Genomic DNA, 15,520 nt, shown 5'->3' on the forward strand with positions numbered 1-15,520 from the left:
CTGGCGTTGATGTGGGCAGCCGAGAGCTTGATGGGCCCCTCAATTTAGTTTCTTCGAGGGCATCCACCCTGTCCTTTAAGCTCTCATATAGGCGCACAAGAACGCCGAGTTGTTGCCTGATATCGATACACTCCTTGCATCGCGCACACACAAAGACATCCCCCTTGGCAGTATCATGTCCCGTACCCGATTGCTCTGCAAATGTTGAGCAGATGGGCTGAGAGGTGGCAAATTAAGTTTAACATTGACAAATGTAAAGTACTACATATGGAAAACTGCAGCCCCAGAGCAACGTATCAACTCTGTGGTACTACACTGACAGTGGTAGAGAATGAAAAGAACCTGGGGGTAATTGTGCAGGCAGATATGAAGTTTTGTGAGCAGTGCAGACAGGCTGCAAGAGTAGCTCATGGTGTCTTGTCAATAATATACAGGAATTTTTCTAGCAGGGATAAGGAGGTGATTATTCCCTTGTATACAGTACTCAATGGTCAGGCCACACCTTGAGTACTGTATACAGGTCTGGAGGCCTCATTTCAAGAATGATGTAGAGCTGCTGGAAAGAGTACAGAGAAAGGGCATGTGGACATGTGTTTATGTAAGGGGTGGCTCCTAGAACGTTAGTTCAACTCCGCCTCATATCTCTGTGAAGAACAGCATCACTACAAATGGGCCAGATGTGTGTGACGTTGGTTTGTGTGTGTTATGTTCTAACTGCTTGGCTGCCCAGAAGCATCAGTCACCTGAACAGATGATTCTGGGTATTCGTCCACACCTCTGGAAGGTTGGCCAGTTCCAGTAGATTGGACACCTATGGTCTCAGAGTACGAGACAAAAAATTTTTTCCTTCTCTGGGGCCCACTCCAGAGGCGGAAAAAAAAAAAAAAAAAAACCCCCGAAAGGAAGAGAAAGAAATGAATAAAAAAAATTAACTAAGATAACAAAAAAATAATAATAATAAAAAAAAAAATATATATATATATATATTGGTTTTTAGCATATATACGCAAACATACGTACATATATATATCAAAAAGTGAAAAGGGAAAAACCAAGGGGGGGGGAAAGAGAGAGAGATCAAGAAAAGGGTAGATCTTCCAGTTGTGCAGCCAGTAAGAATGGCAGCATAAAAACACTTCGGTGCCTCCAGCCAGATGGATTTGATCAACCTCGTATCACTGGAATCATACTTTTCCTTAGTTCAAATACTTCCTTAGCAAATACCTGGAGCATCTGAAACTTACTGGAGTCTCTTAAAAATATAGCTTCTTCTCCTGGAGCTATACTCTCAAGAATTTCACGTATCGCTGTCCTGGCATTGTCATATTCGACAATCATATAGTATGTGCCGCCAGCCTTCCCTGACCTCGCAAAAACAAAGGTCCGTGTTACTTAGTCCTAATGCATATAATTTCTCATTCATTGACCCGTGCCCTGTTAACAAAAATGATGACTGTAAACTAGGTGTAAACCAATTGCGAACCTTTTTATCATTCAGAAAAGTTACGTTCAGGATAAACAAGTTGGTCACTCTTCCAGTAGGTATGGTATCCCATCTTGTCTGCCATAAATTGATTATTTCATTCATACATCATTTCTTTTTGCTTCTGCAGTCAGAGCAAATATTTATCTCTATACCAAAAAGTTCTGTAGGAATTTCCCTCTTAATACGGTAGCAAAAACCACGATACAACAAATGTAGATCCAAGCGTAGCGCTCCGGCCAACACCTGTAGCGCGGCATTGGACACCGTTCTGCACACTCTTCATGATGCACATGCATCATGCTTCTACCAAGAAGCATGATGCGTTGTATGGAATTTAGTTTAGCCCAAAACGCAGCTATTTTAACTCTATGGAACCAGGCTCCTCCAGTGTACATAGTTATAGGAAGGAATATTGCCTTGTAATACAGAAACAGTATTTTATGTGATAGGCCTCGGTCAGACTTTGAAATTCTAATGATAGCACCAGAAAATTTCCTGACTTTATTGCTTAAATATAACAAGTGCTGGTGAAATGTAGAGCTGCTGGAACGAGTACAGAGAAGGGCAACAAGATTAATGAATGGAACAAAGGGGTGCTCTTACGAAGAAAGGCTTAAGTTTTGCAAATTACAGTGTCTGGAGACTAGGCACCAGCGAGGTGATCTGATAGAGGTGTATAAAGCCTTGAATGGTTTAAGCATGCTCAATGCTGATGGGATTCTTCCTCTAGCTCAGAAAAATCACCTGAGAGGGCATAAATTCAAATTGAGGAAAGACAGATGTAGGATAGACGTGCGGAAATTTGCCTTTAGCCAGCGGGTGGTTGGTTGGTGGAACAGACTGCCATCCCTTGTGGTGGAGGTTGATAGCCTAAATAAGTTTAAGGCTCAGCTGGACAGGTATTTTGAACGAACAGAGGGGTGAAGTGGAAGTGGGTTTTTTTTTTTTTTTTTGGCTGATGCTGCATAAGCTTGCTTTCTTGCATCAAATGCCTCTACTAATGCTAATGCTATTTGGAAATGATAACTTACTGTCCACAATAATTCCCAGGTATTTGGTATCAAGGACCATAGGTAACTGTGCACCATTCAACTTGATCTGAGGCGGTCGATTTCTAAAGCTGTTTTAAATAACATAATTTTAGTTTTGTAAGGACTAATAGCAAGCTTAAAGCTTTGAGCCCAAGAACTTAAGTCTGTCAGCACACTACTAGCTCTCTGTTCTAAGAGTGAGCGAGATTGTCCTGCAATTATAATTGTCAGATCTTCTGCAAATGCCAGCACCTTACAATTTGGGAATGTGCAAACCAACCAATTCTGTAAAACTAGGTTCCAAATAAGGGGTCCCAAGACGGAGCCTTGAGGACATCTCACAACCTGTTTTCGTAGCTCAAAATGCTTGGACTTCACTAGCACATATCTATTTGAAAAGTAACTGTTGAAAAGCATATATAATTCCTTGGAACAATCAGCGTTTCTTAACTGAGCCATCGCTACCTCCCACCAAACAGTATCAAATGCCCCTTCGAAATCCACGTACATTGCTAATTCATATTTGGATGTAGAATTCTCAATATGCGTTCGAAATGCCACTAGACAATCTTCACAGGATTTCCCAGGAGTGAACCCATATTGCTAAGGCAATATCATAGCCTGTTGCACTAGCAGGACGGTTACCCGTAATGCCATTAACCTTTCAAGGATTTTACCAAGGTTTTCCAAAAGAGCGATAGGGCGATATGATTTAGGTTCAGTTAGTGGCTTCCCAGGTTTTCTAACTAACTTCAATAATCCAATCTTCCACTGCATTGGAAACAGCCCTTCTGTTAGACATTTGTTAAACATTAATAAAAGAATATTAGGTAATGACTTATAGAACCTCGTTATAAATATATTCTCGACTAGATCAATTCCAGGACATTTTGTGAGATTAAGCTTCTTCAAAACTCTTGTAAGTTCTTCTGTCGTAAACTCTGCAGTATTTTCTCTAGCTACATAGAGCCGATTATCTCCACGTATACCAGTTTGATACTCAGTATCTTCCTGAGGATCGTCAGTTGGAAATAACTTATTTAAAATTATCTCAACAGAGTCCTTCCAACCAATAGTCTCACTGATATCCGTGGTTACAGTATTAAACACTTCCCCATACCTGAATTTGTCACATGACAGTTTATATAGTAAACCCCATGGGTTAGAATTTCCCGATTCTTTCACAGAAAGTGTCCATGTCGCCCATTTCTGATCAGCTATCTTCCTACTGTAGTTGTGTTTTAACGACAAATACTCAACATGCAGCCCTGCAACCTCGGAGGGGCACCAATGTCTGTGGCGTTGATAATGTCTTCTAGCCCTGTTTACTGCTTGCCTTAGTACTGTTAACTCTGAAGTCCACCAAGGACAGGATTTCGATGTAGCAACTTTCTTCTTACCAGCCTTGTACGCTGCTCTTATAATTGAATCCTGTATAAATACAGCAAGAGAGTCAGCCGAATATTTTATTAGCTGACGTTGCCTTATCACAGAGAAGTCCATAAGAATTGATGCATCAAACGCAGACTAATCAATTGTTTTCAGTGAGAACAGAACAAACCCAGGCACTCGATGTTGACTAACTAAAGTTGTAACAGTTTTTACATAAAAGGAGATAACTCTATGGTCACTAGATGTCCAGTCAGAGATGACTCACCAATCATAGATGTAGTGTCGTAGGCCAGAAGTTACTATAGTTACATCAATGTTGGACTGCCCCATAGGTCCAGAGAATGTGGCCGCCTGATTGGATATATTCATCACATAAATTGTGATTAAATATAAATTCTTCAAGCAGACGACCTCTCCCATCTGTTGTAGAACTATGATTTAGCATAGACTTGATTTAGCATTTGCATCAGTAGTGATTATTACGTGATTAGGCTTCAACATAAATAGTGCATGTTCTAGGTAATCCAAGAAGCTATTAAAATCCACTGATGGAGGACAATATAATGAAATAAGATAAAATTGCAATGTTTTTGTTGCAATCATCACGCATGTGGCACATTGATTACACAACCAATGTATAACCACAACATCTAAATCGTTATTGGTTACCACAATTCCTGATTTGGGCTCTTGTACAGGCTGCACAACTCTTGCACTCAGAGGATATCCCAGTATCTTAAAGCTTGGTTCCAATTGAACCCTGGCCCAATACGGTTCTTGTACGGATACTATATCAATCAAGTTCTCCTCCATTGATTTCCTAATTTCATCAGCCACCAGCCTAGAATGGTGGCCGTTTATCTGCATGATTTTAATTCCTGAAGAACCAAGAACTCTATCCACCTCAGAATCAGTTTGCAATTTATTCGCAGCTTCCGACTCACTCGTCAGAAATCCTTTATCGTGCCAGTTCTAAAGCTCTTTTATTTTCACAGCAGTTGGGATCTTTAATAGAATGCTGGAAGTTTCTTTTGCGCCTTTTACAATTTATACAGCAAGGGGATTCCTCTTTATTCGGGCATTCTGCATAGACATGGCCACTCTGGGCACAATGCCCACAAGATGGAGATGTGTGGGTACAGTTCTGAGCCATATGTCCGTATCCCAAGCATAAAAAACACTTGGTAACAATAGTAAATGGCTGAGAAAATCCTGTCCATAGTTGAGATACATTTATAAAGTCGAGGGGTAAAACTGGTTACCCAGTGAACATTCAATGAAGATCTCGATCTTGTCGTAAATCTGAAAGTAGTTTCCTTTTTGACTTCTTCTAGTGATAATCCATTGTCACTAAGATTTTTATTGTATAATTCCTCAACGATGTCTTCTTTACTTAAATCCTTAGGTATGTTGTATATCACGACTGCTGGATTGTCTTTCTTGACAATTGAGAACCCCTGTAGATATGCCCGCAGAGGACAGGGAGACTGAAGTAGATATGCTAACTAGGTCAGACTTGGAAGCAGTTTCTAGCACTACGCCTTTGTTACGTGCTAATCTCAAGGATTTTATTTTTACATTCTTGAACTCTGACTTTAAAGTATTAGATACTAAATTTTTTACGTCGACACTAGTTTTCAGATTACTGTTTTCAGAAGCTCGTAATATTATGACATTTTCACTTGATCCTACTGATTTTTCCTTCACCGACGTTGCTTCACGGGCAGCGTCAGCATATGATCTCACAGAGGAGGCAACCTGGAACTGTGTTCCCTCATACACTGCTGTATTTGTTTCAGCAGTTTGATAAACTGATTGCTGGCTATGATCCATTTTATTAATATTCCGTACTGAAAAAGTTTCTACAATTTTATCTAATAAGTTGACCCGGATTTCGATTTCTTTATTAGTAGCTCTTAATCTCTCATTATCAATTAAGAGAGCTGTAATGTGACAGTCTCAAGATTTGACCATTTTTCCATAATTATATCTTTAGCCTTTTTGGGAACTTTGTTGGTCTCCCCCATGAGGACGCTCATTACATCTTTTCTCATATTGGATATCTTGTCATGCATGAAAGATGGATCCTATGATTTATCCAGAATTTCTGTCTTGTCATTTTCTCCAGAGCTTACAGAAGTTCCAATTCCTTGAGTTGAAATGGAACCTTCACTATTAGGGTTTTCTTGAGTTGACTGCGATAACGTTTCCTGATTCGGCTTTGGAGAACTGCTAACTCTACCCTTTGAGCTAATTACAGGTTTTCTTAATGAATCAATCTCTCCTTCCATGTTAGATCTCATAATTCTCAATTAGATATATTATTATTAATCACGTTATTCTTTAAAAATAGCAGTTAAAGGGGGGGAAAAAATGTTAAATGTAAGGTTTGGTAGTGACTCAGCTGTTTACACACAAACTGTAATTATTTCGTCCCGTGGAACAATAAAGATCAGGGGAAGTACGCTCTCCCATTGCCGAGGGCAATGAGAAAACAGCGCTCAGTCCAGTACTTCGAGAAGGCGACAAGAAGTTTATTCAATTAGCAACCAATGACAGCAAATGCCTTTAACTCCGAACAGACTCTTGTGTCGACCGTGATGTTCATATCAAAATTAAAAATACAAAATACTTATCTATGCAGATGAATCCATCGAAGTCACGAACGTGGGCAGGCAGAACATCACTTTATAATAGTCTGAAGACGAGAAAATATTATGCTTGCAGCTTTAATTATCCAGAAAAGGCAAAAACTCAGGAGTATGCAAAAGAGAAGGGCAACAAGATTAGTGAATGGAACAAAAAGTTGCTCTTATGAAAAAAGGCTTAATTTTTGCAAATTACACTGTCTGGAGGCTAGGCACCGCCGAGGTGATCTGATAGAGGTGTATAAAGTTTTGAATGGTTTGAGCATGCTCAATGCCGATGGGATTCTTCGTATTTACTCCCAATAATGACCTGAGAGGGCATAAATTCAGATTGAGGAAAGACAGATGTAGGATAATGTGCGGAAATTTGCCTTTAGCCAGCGGGTAGTTGGTTGGTGGAATAGATTTCTATTCCTTGTTGTGGAAGTTGATAGCCTAAACAAATTTAAGGCTCATTTGGACAGGTATTTTGAACAAACAGAGGGGTGAAATGGAAGTGGTTTTTTTTTTTTTTTTTTTTGGGCTGATGCTGCATATAAACTTGCTTTCTTGCATTATATGCTAATGCTAACACACTCCTATTCTCATTTTTGCTTTCCCAGCTCTTATGTCACTCCAAACTGACTCAACATTGCACTGTCCACCCATGTTGACATCCTACTTCTTTAGATTTTTTTTTGTTTCTTAAGTAACAGTAAAACCCCTCCTTTTCCATCCTATCTATCCTTACTGTACACATTATACCCCCCAAATTCGAATTCTGCATTCCTTATATCTGTATGACACCCAGTCTCTGATATTCCAATAATATCTGCCTTTGTTGCCTTGACTAGCACTTCAAGCTCATCATATTTATTAACTGTACTCTTAGCATTGGTGTACATCCACCTCTTCTTACTATGCTTCTAAGTACTCATACTCTTAGTTACCCGAACACAGCCCATGGATTTACTTGTTCCATGACTCCAGACTGCTGCTCATTCCAATAGGAGAAGTGCAAAAATCTCTTTCACCTCTGCCTTTGGCTACTGTTAATCTATTAGTCTGCCCTCCAAGCTAGCAGTTTTCTGACCCACCTAACACTCCCTCGATAGCATCAGCAAATATTCTTGCACCCTTTTTATTTAAGTGTAACCCATCCATGTAGAAGCAGTCTCTCCTGTTAACAAGCAGAGACCACACCGAAGAAAAATTCTACCCCATGCGCCTTGCACAATCTCTTCAGGTCCTATTTGATTGACAAGGTTTTCATCATATACTCATACTATCTTGTCTGGACAGAATTGCAGACACTTTCAAATTTAACCCTAAATCGTGACATTTTAAGATTGCAGATTAACTTGTTAAGTAAATCTGCAGATGTCTTACTCTTAAAGGTTATTAATGCCAACATGTACAACAGTATTACTTTTTATCCCCTTAAAAGATTTTTGCCCCTGGCAGACATACCCTTGTCCTGTTTCACCTATCTTTTTTGCATAATATATTCCCTATCTCCTTGACATCGACAATAACTAGCTACTGTGGGACCAGCTCTTTCAGCCTTGAAGATTGTCCTGTGTTGCCTGATGCACAAAAATGATCTCTGGCATTGAGTTGGACAGCTGAGACTTGATGGGCTCCCCATTTTAATTCCTTCGAGGGCAGCTACTCTACTCCTCAGCCTCTCATAGATGCCCATCAGAATGCTGAGTTGGTGCCTAATTTCTTCACATGCTCTGCACCTAGCACACACACAGACGTCCTCTTGGCTAGATTATGTCTTGTTCCAGAAAGTGCCGCAAACATTTCACAAGTTGACATTTTTTTAGGCTGTGACAAGTTGGAGAATCGCCCCCTTTGCTTCTACCCCAAATTTAATAAATTTAATTGATTAATTGATAATACTACACTAAGTTAATAGATTCCTAAATGCAGACACATATTATGCTGTACAGTTTTACTTTATACCTTTTGCTATCAAGTTAAAGTTTAAATTCCAGTATATTATGCAGTTAAGCAATAATTATACAGATACCAAAAATTTATGAACTACTTCCCTTAAGAATTTAAACTTACAGTAAACATATAAGAATGAAATGTACAAAATATCACAACGTATGTTCTATGAATTTAATTTACAACACATTAAAGAAATTAGTCAGCAATTCCTTAAGCAAAGCTCTAGTCCTTTAGACTTTAATCGCCCATCTACAGAGCAAGAATGGCTGCTTTCTGACTGCCAACAGCAGTTCGAGATAAACTTGTAAAAATAACTGTATAAACAAAGGAACTTTAGTAAAATGTTAAAAGTATTTTTTCAGATTGTAGGTCCAAAGCTTCAGACTCTAGAACTAATTTTATCTACTGGGACTTTGCATTTCTCACATAATACTTTGATCTTACATTTTCATTAATAGGGATTACACAGTGTGGTCCATTGTCAACATTGCTTTTTTTGAGATCTTTGTACATTTTGTAAAGCAGCAAGAAGGTTGTATCTTATATGCTGATGATATGGTTTTTAATGTGGCTAGTCAATCTAAGGAAGATGTGCAGCTTAAGTTAGTACAGGTTGCAGTGACAATTGATTTATTCACAAGTTTTGCCAAGCCTGTTGGTCTGGAGTTTAATTGGACAAAAACTAATTACATGATTTTTTTTTTTTTTTTTTTTTTTTTCCTTCTTCTTTCTTTCTTTCAGCAGTTATACTTCGTTAGACTTAAGATTTAATAGTGTACTTTTGGTATCAAAGGGATCTGTTCAATTTTTGGGTATTTATTTATTATCATGCTGGACATATTTGATTGAGGTTTCATGTTCATACTCATTTTTTGAGCGAGAGCATGGGGGAGGGTTCTTTTGGTTAATGAAATGGATTTGTTTATAAATAATTTGTAAGTTATGAAATACTTCAATATCTGTTTTCTTCTGTCTGTAACTACTGTTCCCATTTTTGTTCAACTGCCAGTAGCTCTACAATTTAGCCAATTCTCTTGTGTGAGTATTGCGTGTTAAAATATATAAATTGGATGAGTGATGAATCTTATTTAACATCAAGAACTGAGTTATACACAGCATGAATATTAACCAGTTTGGAATTTGTGCGGAAGAAGATAGTGATGATATTCATGGAGCTTTTGGAGGCTAAGGACAATTACTATGATCTCTGGAACAGTATTGATTGGACGATTGCCTTTACAGCCTCACAGTCTAGGCTGACACACAACCTTTCTGGAATAGAATTAGGAAAGTAAGCTCTTATTTCGTTTTCAGTGTTGTGAATTTTTATAATCTACATATGTTTGAGTTTATTTTATGAACTTCTCTGTGTGTGAACTGGTAACTTAGAGCAAATCATATAATTTTTTTTTTTCCCCCTCTTTTCTTTTGTAGATAGTGAAGAATATATTTATAAAGATTTTTGCGTGTATATATACAGGGTGTTTCAGTTAAACGTTTCAGAACTTCTAAGAGGGGTAGGGTACATCCTGACAACTCGAAATCATATAGCAATGTGGGGTCGGAAATGCTTTCCTGAAGCGGTGTTGTACACAGAAGCACCAAAGAAAGAAAAGAGACCGTAAGTGAGAAATCGTTTTAATAATACATGAAAAGAAGCAAAAGGTACATGGATTAAAGTAAGTGTTCGAAGTTTCTTCCACGGGCTACAATGCACGCCTCACATCTCCGACGCATGGACATCCGAACATTCTGAAATACTCCAGGCGAATTTCGAATTTCTTTGGCAGCTACTGCGATTCTTGCAACCAGCTCCTCAGCATTGTCAACAGGGGTGTCATAAACTAGCGATTTCATATGACCCCAGAAATAAAAATCAAGACATGATAGGTCGGGTGACCGAGCAGGCCAACGCACGGGACCACCACGTCTGATCCACTGTTGACCAAATGTGAAATCCAGGTAGTTACGAACATCTCCGCTATAATGGGTAGGGGCTCCATCGTGTTGGAACCACATTGCGTCGATGCAGAAATCTGTTCATCTCTCAAAAGTTGTGGCAATACTTGCTGCAGAAAGATCAAGTAGATAGGTCCGGTTAGACGACACGGTAACAGGTAAGGTCCGATGAGGTGATCTCCCATAATACCGGCCCATACATTGACCGAAAATCGAATCTGTGCTGCACGACGTCGTATTGCATGCGGGTTCTCGACCTCCCAGATATGGTCGTTATGCGTGTTGAAAATTCCTTCCCTTGTCTCATCGGAAAACAACACTTCAGCAGGAAAAAGGGGATTTGTAGCACATTTTCCAAGGTACCACTGTGCGAAAGCAATACGATGTGCATAATCCTCCGGTTGCTGTGTCTGGACACGCTGCACGTGAAATGGATGCATGTCTTGTTCTCGGAGAATCCTCCAGACGCTGCAATGGGAAACCCCGACTGCGTTTGCTAGACTTCGTGTACTCGTTCTTGGATTCCCCTGTACATGCTGCAGCACATTCTGTTCGACGGCTGGAGTCCGTGCTGTTCTTACCCTGTCCCTGTCAGCTCTTTCAAATGAACCTCTCTCAGCTAACCTCTGGTGCAGTCTTGCAAAGAAATTATGACTGGGAATACGCCTCGTCGGATATCGTTCCGCGTACAAACGCTGTGCAGCTAGCCCACTACAATTTGCAGCCCCGTACGCCAAATGCATATCGGCTAACTCTGCGTTCGTGTAATCATCTATCCTACTAACTTGGCGTTCTTGTTCAAGAAATTCGAAATTCGCCTGGAGTATTCCAGAATGTTCGGATGTCCATGTGTCGGAGATGTGTGGCGTGCATTGTAGCCCGTGGAAGAAACTTCGAACACTTACTTTAATCCATGTACCTTTTGCTTCTTTTCATGTATTATTAAAACAATTTCTCACTTACGGTCTCTTTTCTTTATGGTGCTTCTGTGTACAACACCGCTTCAGGAAAGCATTTCCGATCCCACATTGCTATATGATTTCGAGTTGTCAGGATGTACCCTACCCCTCTTAGAAGTTCTGAAACGTTTAACTGAAACACCCTGTATAGTTGCTCCCAGTGGATAACATAATTTAGTTTTGATATTGCATTATAACTTATGTATTTTTTATTCCTCTCTGTATCTACCTTTAATCCTAATCTAATCAAAAATGAGTTCACATTAACATTTACAAATTTATTGTTAATATCAAAATGATCCATTAATATCTAAATTTGCCTTTCATCCAACATTAACATAGAGTTGTGAAAACCTAGAATTAGATAAAATAATTATGATTGCTGCCAGGCCAGTAACTTGGCCGGGTGCCCCCCGCCCCTACAACCTGGAAAGACTGATATACAGTCTCTTCTCCTATCTACCACCACCCACAGTGCTTTTCAGAGATTTCGGGTAAATTCTGTAGTATTTTATGCTAATGCATATTCGTTGGGTTTGGTTTCCAATCCCAGTTTTCCGTAAGTACTAAATATAAAATAAATTTAACTTTCAGTCACATATTATCAAAATTAATTGGGATATACAAAAATTGAAAATAGGTAATTAATAATAGTAAAACTGTTATTGGGACTACAGAAATGAGTTTTTTTTTTTTTTTTTTTCTTTCTTTTACGAAAACCCCAAACATGAAAGGTATCAAAACCTATAGTACTTAGTACCATGCATGGGTTGAAGGAGAAATATGGGGGGGGGATGTCGGAAACTTTGCTCTAGAGACTAAACATGGGTTTCTGTTCATTAAAAGCCCTGACGAAGTAGCGGAGAGATGGCCAAGTGGATGAATGTAATTTTTCCATTTCCTCCCTAACCCTTTTATATTCCTTTTCAAATCGCTTTTTTATTTTATTGTTTTTTTCAACATGGTTCTTTAGTTATAAGATCATACAGATTTAGGATTTAACATTTAAATAATAATAATAATAAATAGGAAAGCTGTCAATTGCTAGTCAGCACCAATAGGCCTTAATGCCTGAAGTGTGCCTTCCATCCAAGTTATAAATACACCAGGAAAAATGGATCCAAAAATAAGTAGGATCATTTCCTAAGTTAAATAATGTGTGTATAATGTTCAATTGATACTTATTACAATAGGTATTAATGCCACATATCTACAGCACCAATTTGACAATTAAAAACACAAATTTGAAAATTAATAGTTATATATAGATCAAGATAACAGCTAGCTGTTATCTTGCCTGTTTGCTGTTAAATTTAAATATAGGTTGCCTTAATGTTTATTATTTGGACTTAGGAAGGCTATCTGTTTCCAATTGTTATCATTTGCCTGTTTAATTAAGTATTGATGGGATATATTGAATAGTGTTAGTCCTCGAAAAAGTGCCATTCAGTGTATCCAATTATCAGTAATTAGCTACACAATCATTATTTTATATTTTTATTTTATTGCTAATTATGTTTATTTATAGGGTATAATGAAGCAAACCAGCATAGGCTATCTTAGTCTTTATAGGATTCAATGGACTGCCTAGTACTTTTATGCTAAAGTTTTAACACACTTTGAATACCTATATGGTACCGATTACACTTTTACAGTAGTAATTATATATATATATATATATTACTCTTTAATTGCATGGTATTTACATCAGAAACAGAGACCGTAGTGGTTCCTTTATCTGCAGATTCTTAATGCATGAAGAATCACTACTGATAATCAGATCAAGAGTATTACTCTCTCTAGTTGCCTCCCGAACATGCTGATGTTCGGGAGGCATGCTGATGTTTTGTATAAAACAATCATTCAATAAATTCACAAAGCCTTGCTAGTGTGTGTGATTGACCAACCCACAGATTCCAGTCAATCTCTGGGAAATTAAAATTCCCCTATTATAAGACACTCTGATTTACTGGCCCACTCTATTTCTCTGCAGAATTGCTCATTATACTCATCAGATTCATTACACCTATAACTCACACCTACTCTCATTTTTCCTTTCCCAGTGCTTATGTCATACCAAACAAACTCAACATTACATTGCCCCTCCCAACATCAATTGGATGCACTTCCTTAGATTTTGTGTTTCTTAACTAACAGCATAACCCCTCCTCCCTTTCTGTACCACATTATACTCCCCAAATTCCAATTCTGCACTGCTTATGTCTGTGGGACACCACATCTCTGATATCCCAACAGTATTTGCCTTTGATACCTCTGATTAATTGATACTACTATACTCGCTATCTAGTTTTCCATTAAACCTTACACTATCTATTCTGTTGTATCGTATAACAATGGCAGCAAGTTACGAATGGTATATCTATGGTTAATTACTTTCAAAATCGCACTATCTAAATATAAGATAAACCACGGAGCTTGACTAGGTCTATAATCTACTTATAGAAGATAATTTAATCTAACAATTAAATCAATAAACCGGCTAAATATAAATAAAAACTTAGCATTTGTGAGAGCTGCAAAACTTGTCCAACACGTGGATTAGATACCCTTACCGATTCTAAGTAATAATCTACGAAATCTCTATATAAGTGCAAATTAAACTGAAGTATTGTTACCAATAATATAAAGCAACTCTATAAAATAAATTAATATTCTTCTAATCTTTATTGATGGGATATATTGAATATATCCCATCAATAAGGATTAGAAGAAGAAGCATATGGGATATATACACACACAATTACAAATAATATACAGAGGAACTCAAAAAAATGCATATACATTTTAGGAATGAATAAAATTAATTAAAAACATTGGAAACTGTTATTATTGAGTGTTTCCAGAAGTAGTAATTTGTGACATTTGGTGAACTCGTGCAGATGTTCAAATCACAAACAACTGAATGACAAATCTTCGTATGCTTTAAAGTATCCTTCAGTTATTGAAGTTTAGCATGTTTTCTCCCTACACTACATTCTTAAAAGTTGAGTGGGGTTAAGTCAGATGAACCTGGAAGGTAATCAACACTTCCATGTCAGCCCATCCACCATTCAGAATGAATTGATAATCAATTCACAGGCTTGATGATGATAATGTGTGAATTCCTCCATCCTATTAGTAGTATACTGCTTCATCCCCATACATATTAACTGTCCTTTCAAAAATAAATGTGATCCAACAATTCCCCTGATGAGACACTGCACCAGATTAACTCCTGGTAAATTTACTGCCTTCTCTACATGAATGTTTGGATTACCAGCGGAGTAATATGCACAATTTTGTTGATTTATAGAACCATTGAGCTTGGATGTTGTCATTCAGTGATGTCCGAATATCTCCCACCCTCATCCATCTTGACACAAAATTTTCACGTAACTCTTTTAAGAATGTTGTGTACATTTGTTTTGCATACAATACATTCCAATTTCACAAGCTGCTCACCTTCCAAATTTTTGTGATTGTAGAATTCAATCCAATCCAATACCATATTAAAATCTGAAAACTACACCCATTCATGAGTATCATACACATTGTTACAAATTTATCATGAATTCTTGAACTTTTTCTTCTTGATGGTGATTCTGGTGCAAATTCAGGTCTCTATTTAACTTTACTTATTCTCTGATTTCTGTTGCTACTTTAAAATTGCTTTGCATTGTCATCTGGCTTTTAGAAAGCCAGATGACAAAAGTCGTCATCTGCCGTTTAGAAAGATATCATTTCGCAATGTAATAATTTCATTTTCAAGTAATATTTTCTCTGTGTGAAAAACCTCAGCGTTTTTTTTTTTTTTTTTTTCTGCAATTTGTTTCGTATCTAAGGCAACATTAAATGGATAAGAAATATATTGAACAATGTCTTCGATTGTTTTAAAATCACTGAATATGGTTTCAAAATCATCCACAACTTTCTCAATTTCAGAAACGTATTGCTCACTATTAAATTCAAAAACAGGATATATTTGCAAATAATCTTGCATATTTTCAAAATGATCAGATTTTTTTTTTTGAAATCCTTAGCCAATGCCAAAAATCGATATTTATATGCAGAAATACTACTAATCAGTGCATTAAAGTGCCTTTC

General features: G+C 37.7%; 1 protein-coding gene across 5 annotated transcripts in view; it reads left to right on the forward strand.

Annotated features, from left to right (window-relative positions):
- The window catches only part of Utx (Utx histone demethylase), a 758,689-nt gene that overhangs the window by 661,089 nt on the left and 82,080 nt on the right, over positions 1 to 15,520 (forward strand). The gene's annotated exons all lie outside the window — the stretch shown is intronic.

Source organism: Mastigoproctus giganteus, chromosome 1, assembly GCF_048544385.1.
Source record: "Mastigoproctus giganteus isolate SK-2022 chromosome 1, ASM4854438v1, whole genome shotgun sequence".
In the NCBI taxonomy this organism is placed as follows: domain Eukaryota; kingdom Metazoa; phylum Arthropoda; class Arachnida; order Uropygi; family Thelyphonidae; genus Mastigoproctus; species Mastigoproctus giganteus.